This window comes from Telmatherina bonti (genome assembly GCF_933228915.1).
Source record: "Telmatherina bonti genome assembly, chromosome: 24".
NCBI lineage: Eukaryota > Metazoa > Chordata > Actinopteri > Atheriniformes > Telmatherinidae > Telmatherina > Telmatherina bonti.
In genome coordinates this window covers 22,710,770-22,721,916 of record NC_136633.1, presented here as the reverse complement: position 1 = coordinate 22,721,916, position 11,147 = coordinate 22,710,770, and positions in this window count along the sequence as shown.

The window sequence follows — 11,147 nt, the reverse complement described above, 5'->3', positions numbered from 1 at the left end:
GTTAGCTTGTTTTTTTTTTCTACAATAAATTGTTCAAACCTGGCAAAGGGCAAACGGCACATGTCAAATTGCAGTCTTAGCAGCCTATTAGCAGTGATAGCGGTTCACTACCCGGCTTCTGTGCTTTTTCCAATTAGCTCTCACCTCGCTACTTATTTCACATATTTAAATTCTTCTGTGCCATTTTCCAACCTTGACTACAAATTGGATATTGTAAAAAAAAATTTCTACATGGTTGCAAATATTATCAGGTCATCTCAGTGTTTGATTTTTCTGTAGTGTAATGTAAACTAAAGTAAAAAAATGAGTGTCTGTCTCTGAAATTGTGGTTTTGCCTTTAACAAATGGTGCAATTGAGCTGTTAAAATATCAAAGGCATTGATGCACTTTTTAATATAACATCCAGCTTACCAGTTAACCTATTAATGTGCCGGAACGGTCAAATTTTGGCAGCACCATGACCCAGTTCCCACCGTCTTTTTCTAATCTGTAGTCCCTTCTGTGTGTACACTCATGTTTTCTTGATTGTTGTCACCTTCAAAATGTATTTGCCAATTGTGTTGCCACAATATTTATTGAATTATATATTTTCCCTTTAGAATAAATGCAAATGCTATGAAAGAAGTGTGTTTTCAGTTTATTTAGGAAAGATGAGGCAGACCAACACAGCGCAGATTCAAGGGTTTTCTCTCAGGGTGTTTGGTGTTTTAACTTGGATTCAGCTCTGGCCTTGGAAGATGCACTAAGTGCTTTTTGTTTTGTGTCTTCTGATGCTCACGCTAAAACTGCATGCCTGCAGGCATCGCTGCCTCCATTGTGCTGGCCTGTCACACTCCAACGTCCAGTAAAGCATTTAATCAGCTGGAAATCCATAGAAGAGCAAGCAGTTGTGCTTTTAAAGGATTCTGTCCACACGATGCCATTTCTTTTGTGGCTTTTTTTCCTACCTTCATCCTGAATTGGAGGTCATCTTTGTCCTGTATCTGGCCGGAATATGTCAAGCTCTAAAACAACTGTGACCAAATCCAGTTTTAAGTATGTATTTAGACTTCAACAACAAAATGGTCTTTAATCTTTAATTGAAAAAATTTTAATGGTTGGTGGTTTCACTCTTGCTGTCAGTAAAAGGAGGATAATCCCTTAACGTAGAGCTGAGGTTAACGTTTCATACATTATTATACATCAATCCAAATAGCTGTCTCACTGGGCAACCAGGAGACATTCTGTTTTAACCCAACAGGACATATTTGATACAGTTTAAGACATTTTGCGTCATTTTATGGTTAAAAAAAGAAAAAAAAACCTGCTCAAAATCCCATTGTACACAATTTGAAACTTGTCTTCTGCCTCTAATAGATACCAAGATTACACATCGTGTGGTGTGACACATCGTGTAATCTTGGTATTACACTGTGCAATACCAGTGTAATTACCAGTATAATCAGAGTAATATAGATTATTTCACTTTTTGACATATGGCTTTGGAATAACTGGTAAATATTCCCTCAAAAAATTTAAATTTTTTTCATTGCATTTGATTAAAAGGACAAAAGTTAGCCAAACTGTCCAGTTACGAGACATTTCCTTAACTGTCAGGACTTAAATGTCTAATTTTGTTCTGCTTCACTTTATCAGAGCAAACCTTTGCAGAGATAATGTTCACATGTACTATTATCAGGTTGAGAGCTGCATCAGTCAAACGACATATTTATCCTGAAACAGTCTTTAAGGCAAGCCTGAAACTTTTCTTTTTTTGCTATGTGCCATCTTTATTTATTCTTCACCACCAAGACACATGCTAATAATTACAGGTCTTAACAAATCTCCAAAGCCCTCTTTAGTATGACTGAAAAAGTATTCAAACACACCTTGTAGTGACAGAAAAAAACTTGATCATGGCCTAAAAGTTTAATTTTCATTTATTTGTATAGAAACAAACACAGATGCTAAGAAACAGGTTTGTTCAGCCGGCGTTTGTCTTTCTTTTCTTTTGAAAATCAAAACAAATTTTACATTTTTAAGTACTAATTTGAGATACTTTATCTTTATTTTAAGTTATCAAAATATAAATTACATTGAAAAAATAAACCTTATTAGTACAGTGATGTAGCCTCAAATAATATATATATTGGTGGGGATTAATGACATCTAGACATTTAATCAGCTAGATAAATTATAGGCACATGGTAAGAATTTGACTGGTTATTAGACCTTCCACATAAAAAAAAAACTTGATTTCCAGCTTAACATTGCATTGTGATATGATCAGTTTTATTCATCTAAACTGACTTGATATGGATGATTTATTGATGTGAATGAGTAAAACATCATGCCAACCATAGCGTACATAATTACTGCTGGCACGAACTAAAGGTTTCTAGATACCTTTTAGATCTACAGCCAACCTTTGATAGTTTTGCCTCTCAGCCAATTAGATTTGAATCCTTATTGATCCTTGCAACAAAGGATGGACTCAAGAACTACTTAGATGTGTTGAATTAGCGCAATATTTCCTTATCAGTGTTGGCACGAACCTATTCAGCTTCACTACAACATCTCCTTTTCAGACAAAGAGTACAACTCCAGTCTTTGACTGCCTCGCCAATCTCTGAGAAAAACCGGTTTTGCAGCAGTTAAACGGAACAAAAAGCTCTCTATCAGCCTGCATAGCCTGGTTTGCTTATAGAGCTACAGTATCACTAGAAGCAGACAGTCGTGCAGCCTGTTGTAAATTCCCCGGGGCTGCCGAGCATGGAAACTGCTTTTCCTCACCCAGCAAGCCAATAAATCACCCAGTGACTTCATCACAAGCGTGAGGACTGAGATGTATTGGGTTGTCAGTGGCAGGAAAACAGGCCTGTCAGGTGAAAAATAAATGTCAGTGATGAAAGACGCACAAGTGTTTTTTCTTAGGGCTAAATGGGTGAAAGATTCTTCTCAGTAACATACATAGGAATCAGATTTCAATCACATTGGGGAACGTTTTAGGCGGCATGATTTACCAGCATTTTCACTTTATCTATCACTAGACTCAACAATACTAACACCAATGCTAACAAGAAAAACAAGAATAATCACAACAAAAACTTTGATACTAATACTAATAAAAACCTAAATAATAGCTTTAATAAAAAAAACAATGTTAACATTAATACTAATAATTAAAATACTTATAACAATAACAAAAACAAGTCCTAAAAACACACAGTGGTAATAAGTTTAATAATAGTAATAACAATGACGTTAACATGAACTGTGGGAGACTAATTCTTTGGCCTGTTCTGGTTATCAGGCTAAAGCAGTGGTTCTCAAACTGGGCGTCATTTCAGCGAGTCGCCTTTATAACTGCACAAAAATAAAGCCTACATTAATCTAATAAATTTGTGCATTTTTACCAAGTTGTCAAGATTGTTGTGCAGTGACATACCGGTTAGCACAGCACTGTTTTGAGCCATGGCGGTTCCAACGGTGGACTTTGCATGTTCTTTCCGTGTATGTGTGGGTTCTCTCTGGGTACCCTGACTTCATCCCACCATCCAAAGACATTCATGTTAGGTTATTTGATTACTTATCACATGTAAGTTGTTTTAGATTAAAGCTTTTACCAAGTGACTGTAGAATAGTAAATAAAACCATTAACGCAGAGCAATCTATGAGATTAACAATTACATTTTTGTAAAAAACATATTAACTCATAAACAAAGCTGGTACACATCATATAAAAATGCTAATTTTGGGCATTTGCCAAGTCCCACCCTACAACTGCCACTGACCAATCATATGTTAGCTACGGTAACTAAGAGATAAGGATCTATTAAGCTTTCTCTTCCTGCACAAAATGCCAAAGCGGTGTGTGTACAGCAGTTTGGTTTGGGTGATGTATATTCCACCTTCCCAAAACCCAAACGTAGATGCTGAAAATGGAAACAGTGTGGAAGATCTCACTCACATCTGAACCCATCTTAGATTACAAAAACCTACTGTTTGTTCCAAGATAAGTTGCTAAGCTAGTAGTACACATCTATTAGCTACAAGATTAGCTGAATATTATCTGAAAGTTACTAGCGCTTCAACAGTGAGTAAAGTAGTTGTTTACTACTTGAGGCTAAACAAATGTCAGATAATCAGGGAAGTCCAACTGCAGTCCTCGAGGGCCGCAATCCTTTAGGTTTTAGTTGGCTCCCTGATCCAACACACCTGATTCAAATTAAATTTCTCTCGTCAACAGCTTGTCGTCAAGTTATGTCCAATCGTGCTGGTCATTAAATTTGATTTCGGGGTGCTGCAGCAGGATACACGCAAGGACAGCAGCCCTTGAGGACAAACTTTGGACACTCTGAGATAAACAAGCTAGCGCTATATTGGTACCAGTAGTTTATATCATAGACACCACAATGCTTAATTTGGAAGTTCAACAATGATCAGTGAACATTCAGAACCTATAACATTAATCATTTGTAACATGTATAACCTATCCACATCTACTACACCAGATAAAAACAGCTAACATTTGCGTGTGCTAACCTACGGTGCTAACTACTGAGTCGGCAACCGCCACCTCAAACAAAGGGGAGAGAATAGCAGGCTGCAGTATACATCGGAATCATAACGGAATAATTTAATACTTACATCTATACAAATTAATCCCCGCCTGGACCGGTGTTAATCGCCACCAATAGCCACCACTGGTAAACTGATTGAAAGCCCATCCTCTTCCGCTATGTCAGCAAAATGGCATCGGTTTAGTGTGCGAAGTGTCCATTGTTTCACACTACATTTATGGGCAGCATCAGGGTACTTTCAGTGGATTGAGTTTTTTTGCATAAATGTCAGTGTAAACACACTACACACTTAAACGTAGTACACAAAGTAGTGTTAGTGTGCTGATTGAGACACACCATAAGTAACGTTGGTTGCCAAACATTTAGCAAAGTTAGCTTAAAGTAAAACATTACTGTGAAATGCAACAACGTTGTTGTTCCTTCAAGCTTGTTCCGTACATAAACAGTGAAGATTTAGGATGGCTAAGTCCTGCAATATGAACGGTGAGACTTCACATCTATTTTAATGTCTTCTTCATCAACATTTCTCCGCCGATGCATGATGTTATTATTGTATTTCTCAAAAGTGTCTTTCTGTCTGCCCAACTATTACTACAGACATTTCAATTGATTTGCTTTGGAATTTGTGGAAGTCTGAAAAAATCCATGTTTTTTGCAAAGGGGAGGGGGGAACTTGCCAGGAATAGGCAGCAATAACCATGGGGGGGCGTGGCTTACCAAGGAGTCAATTAATCACTGAGTCCTTGCTGGGAGGTGGGGGTTGTGAACACCACTGTAGGTTATTTTGGGGGTCATGGATGAGCTAACAGAGACAATTTTAGAAAACAAAGATGACCAAGAAGGCCCGGCAGACAATAATAATCTCATTGATTGTATTTTAGATCAATGGAAAGCCTAATTAGTTTCCTTTACAGCCAGGTATAACTTGTTGGAATCAAACTTCTGTGAAATGAGAAACACACCTGGATATGAGGGTAAATTCACTCAAAAATGCAACATAATCCCCTGCAAAAGTCTCCTGTTCACTCTTGTTTTGGGTTGTGTTGTGGATTTAATAGCAAAATATGACACTGCTTCAATAATCAGGTTTTACCCAGAGTTGTAAACTGAAAGAGCTCTTTGTTTAGATAGTTTTAGGGCATATGTTTCCCCAAAAGGGCCAAGTTTGAGGTTCAAAATATTGTGTCACTGAGAACAGCCTGAGAAAACTGAAAGTTAGGCGAGGGGAGAAAAAAGGCTCAGAAATTCTTTCCTTCATTTCCTTGTCAGACATGCCAGCAAAACATGTCATAAACATTAAACAACATTTTTTAGATGGAGAAGGAGAAAAGCAGGAATGCATTTCTGGAAAGATAAAGCGGAGCGCGGAAAAACAAAAAGTCCACGCCAAAGCAACTTCAACCTGGTGTAGAAAAATCAGATTAAATTAGCACCAAGATGCAGAGCAGTCCACAAGGAAAATAGTCCATCTCGTACGCTTTAATTATGTTCACACCTTTAAACAATTTACAGCTGATTTATTTGAGTTATAACAGACTGAAGTGAACCTTGTACAGAGCATCATGTTTAACATTGGGTCTCTGGCTGAGTCCTGATTTAAGTGGAGCTTAACCTGACCCAGATACTGTAATAACTAAAGAATCCTGCCGAAGTACTCTGCCGGAGCGCAGCTCTACTCCCACATGGTTTGGGTGGACTGAACTGGCAGAAATTCAGGCTCTGGGAAGTCTACAGTCCATGGTGGTCTGTATATGTCCACCAATACATCACTTTACACAACGGATTTATATATGAGCTAATGTATTAAATACAGATGTGGTATATGTAATGTCTCTTCTCCCAAGTTGTCCTCTTGTGACTATTTTTTTTTTCAGCAATTGGAGCAGCAAAGCTTTTGGGATGCTGATGTTGGTGTGGTCTTGAATTAAATATTTACCCAGTATTACTGTCTCACAATTGTAGACCTCCACCCACCATTACTCAAGTCTCAGTTTACACCCATTTTTCCATCTTTGAGTTATGGACATCGTCTAAATGCATAGTCATCACATTATCGTCTGATCATCCTTGGAGACTGGTTTCATAATTGACATATGGATCGTTGAAGCTAGAAATCGGTGATACCATGTTTTTCCTGTTGATACGATACTATTAGTGACAACAAATGGCATAAGAAAGATATATATATCTATAACTATATACAGTATATATATATATATATATATATATATATATATATATATATATATATATATATATATATATATATATATATATATATATATGTATATGCTAGGCTGCAGTTTGCAGTTTCTATAGCTGCATTTAATTTTAGCACCACTTACCTTCCAGTCTTTGATGTCCTCATGCTAACGTTACAGAGACGTGTAGCTGCTGTTAAAGAGATTGGCATTTATAAGATTGGCAAATAATTTTTATAAACTAGTTAAGTGTGGCACTTTAAATATTATATTTTTGCTCTCTACTGTATAGATTATGATATTGTTGATCAGGCACTACCGTTCTTTACAGAAAACACTGTGAATTTTAGCGGCACAAGTGTTAGCATGCTAAGCTAAAGTGCTTTACGAGGCAACTATCACACCAAACGACAACTTAACTTTATCACTGCAGATGAGTTCACAACACCACCTATTATCACCTCATGTAGCCAGCAACAGACCTTTGTTTAATTTAAACACTTACTGACTTGTTTATGACTCATATTCATGTGCAGAGGTGTCGTTTATGTGTGAGAAATGTGACAAACAGCCACTCCTATCTGGCTCTTGTGAAAGGCAGTTACATTTCTCTGCAGCCTTTGGCAGCTTAGCCTCATAAGGAAGCAATTGTTTGGAGAAGAAGAGAGATAAGTGAATCTAGATGTCATATTTTTTAGTTTCTGCTTGCTTTAATCTGGCAGGTGACAAACTGGGTGCTTTGGTGTGTATCTGGAAGGTCTCTCATTAGACATTTTTCTTACTTTCACAGCACCAGCAGCTCAACTTCTTGACATCTTGATGGCTTATTTGATTTTAGACAAAATTAGATAAAAGAACTATCGGTCACATATACAGGTTTGATAAATTGTTTTAATATTAAGCCAAAGATTTCCTCCAGTGCAAAACACAAAACGTTTCTTAATCCATCAGCAATAACTGGCTTAGAGAGGGAAGAAATCTATTCATCACCATCTTTTCAGAACCACAAAAGTGGTTTCTTAAATCACGATAAAGAAAGAAATGATTTAGATTTGAACTGGAATTGCAAAAACAACTGGATTGAGCAGGAATGATAATTTATCACACACATATTGCTTTTATATGCGCGATTCATAATCAGATACTAAGCTGGTGAAGTTGGCCAAGGATGGAGTGAGTTGTGTTTAATGCAACAGCTCAATGAGTCTGAATTTTCTCACACACTTTAAATCTGTCGTGGTTGTGGATGTGCGGTGACCCCCCCTCCTCCCACCCACTTTGCCATAGTCTCCCTATTTTCCTGTAGGACCAGCTGGGACGGGGTGTACATCAATAGGTTTAAACTTGTGGCTCATTGTTTCCTTTTCTATCCTCCTGCCTCAGACAATCAGTCATGCACAGCTGTAATATAGAGACAGGCTGAATGTGAAACAATGGAGGATTTTTCCCCCTTCTTTAGACAGAAACAGCCTGTGTTGGACTCAGGCTGAGGGTCTTGAGAAAAGAGGATGAAGAGAAGAACGTGTTCCCTGTGGCTCTTAGACCTACAGACGGCTTGGGCTTAACGACAAGCTCTTAGTTCATTATGAATGAACTGGTGCAACGTGGGGCATAATCCAAGATGCTGGCACAATGAGGCGAATTGACGGCCAGGATGCCAGGAATTAGAAAAAAATAGTCCAACCAAGACTGTTTAAAAAAAATTTTTTAAACCGTTTTACAACATTTCACTCAAGTTAAAAACAAAAAATTGGTAGTTACTCTGGTTTGAGGTAAATAGCCCCACTCTTTAAGACTTGTAGAGATTTTAGTGTTCTGCAAGTCTTTAATTATAACAATAAAATCCTGTAATGTGAAAATTTGACATTAACATCTCAATCTTAAGGCTTATTTATCGCGGACACATAAGACGGATAGTCCGCTTCGTCCGTCTCCTTCGTCGGTTACACGCGTAATTTGTTCCAGTTTCAATTAAGTCAGCTATCTATTACTTGATGCAGAAAACAAAGCAATACCACTGGAAATGTCAGGGGGCAGTGTTGAGTCGTTTAGCTGACATCAGCAAAAGGAACAAATCAGTGAAGAAAAGCAAAAAACTGTGGACTTGAGCTCCTGTAAGGCTGTAAAACTGTCAGACTCTTCATAAATAAGGGGGAAATGTGGTTTTTTTGTACTTGTGGGTCAAATTTGACCAGTAATTTAGTTTTACCCAATACTTCATAAACAGTTATGATCCAGTAGTGTTTTTGCATCTCATAGTTAATTTAGTACACATTCATGTTCATCTAACATTGAATAAACTGAATTTATAAAGCTAATTTTCAACAGGAAAACATTTAAATTTACTCATTGTTTATGTCACAGAGGAATGACAACCTGTAGAAACAGTCCCATATAAACATCTAGCTGTGTTTAAGTATGTCCAGTTACTGCCCCTCCATGTTGGTTATCTCAAGCAATATCTTCTCACCAGATGGTGAAAAATCAATGTGTCTATTTCTTTGCCATACAACACAACATATTTAGTCAGACATGAAGTCATTCTGATGGTTTTAATGACCATAAAATGTCCCGTTTCTAAATTACAAGACTTTGAACATCTGTCATTTTCGTGCTCCAGTTAATCAAATGAGTCTTTTTATTAAAGCTGCAGTAGGTAATATTGGTGAGCTAGCAAGATGTGAAAGTGGCGCCCTGTCTTGGCTCCTCCCCCTCTGGTTTTGCTTCTTGCGTGATCCCAGGTTTTTTTATTCGCAGTTTTTACCACCACGATTTTCTCTTTCTCGGCTGTTTAGCAAGAGGAGGCAAATAAACAGAGTCGGGTCGGGAAATCCTTCCTGTATTTTCTCAGACATTTTTCCGAGTTTCTTCTTCACTACTTTGTATTTTCATCCTAACACGCTGTTTATATGCAGGGTGTGGCGATCAGGTATGCAATGTGGGAGGGGGCGTCGAGGAGTCGGGAGAAGAAGCTTACAAAATATAAGAAATGAACAACTTCATTTCGGTCTGAATGCTTGGATTGGTCAGAGTTTTTACAGGTTTAAAGTAAACTGAGGGGTCTAACTATATTTCTTATTGTTCATGATTACAAAATGTACAGACTACTATCAGGACGAGGAACCACTTCATCCAGAGTAAAAGAAATGTCTTTGAGCAACATTACCTACTATAGCTTTAAGGAATATTAACCCTCTAATGCATGAATTATTTTTAACAAAAGAAAAAAAAAAGAAGCAATATCTGACTTCTACAGACATGTACATAGAAGCTTTTCATTTGTCTTTAATGTTATTTGAAGTTCTATCTATTTTATTTATTTGATCTATTCTATATAAACATGTATAAAATAATATATTGTCATATTTATGAAACAGAGTAACACCCATTAGTCACACATTTCTCAATTTTACCAGTTTAAAATGTAAAGTTAAGTCTAACAGCTGTTGTAGTTTCTCTGTTCACCAGCAGGGTGCGCTGCACTTTCCCTCTGTATGTTTCTTCCTCTGCACACGATGCTAATGAGAACACACAAGCTCCAACCGAGAGAGAGAGAGCTTATTAATATTACTAACTGGATAACAGGTGGTTAAAACCATATTTTGTTTCGACTTTTTGCTTCTGGGATGTATCCACGTCCGCAAACATGTTTTTGGATTACCGGACATCTCTGTGGTGTTGTGTTTTCTGGAGAGAAACAAACTGAGCATGGTATGCTAGCTGCTGCCGACCGTGGCTAATTTATCATTTTTCATGAATTTTAGGAATCAGTTTTTGTTTTGTGTGTTATTATGCTTCCAAGACAATATTTAAAACCAACCGGAAGTATATAAGAGTGTGCAATGAGTTATTGAAAAGCACTAGTTTTTTTCTTTTCTTGTATTATTTTCAAACATGGTTGAAACATGATAAGAGTAAATAATTTAAAGTCCGACACACCAGAAAAACGGCAAGAAAAGTCCAGTTTCTTTCAGTTAGCTCCTTATTTGGCCTCTTAACTAAATTTAAATAAAGAAATAAATAAAATAAATTATGAGGGGAATATTTACCATTTATTATCATGCAATGTGTCAAACCATCATATTATAATAATCTGCTTCCTGGTATATATTATGATGCAGAAGACCAGAATCAGATTGTGTTCAGCAAGGTTTTAAGCAAAGTTTTTACCATAAAATGATGCAAAATGTCTCTGAAACTGTGTGTATCAAACACAGATTGGCTTAATAGGGTTAAAACAATTCATATACACCAGGGATGGGCAACTCCGGTCCACGAGTGTCACAGTCATGCAGACCTGGCACACATCAGACCTAATCAGCAGACTTGTGCAGAGCTTGACATCAAACTCTACACAAGTCTGCTAATTAGCCATTGATTTGAA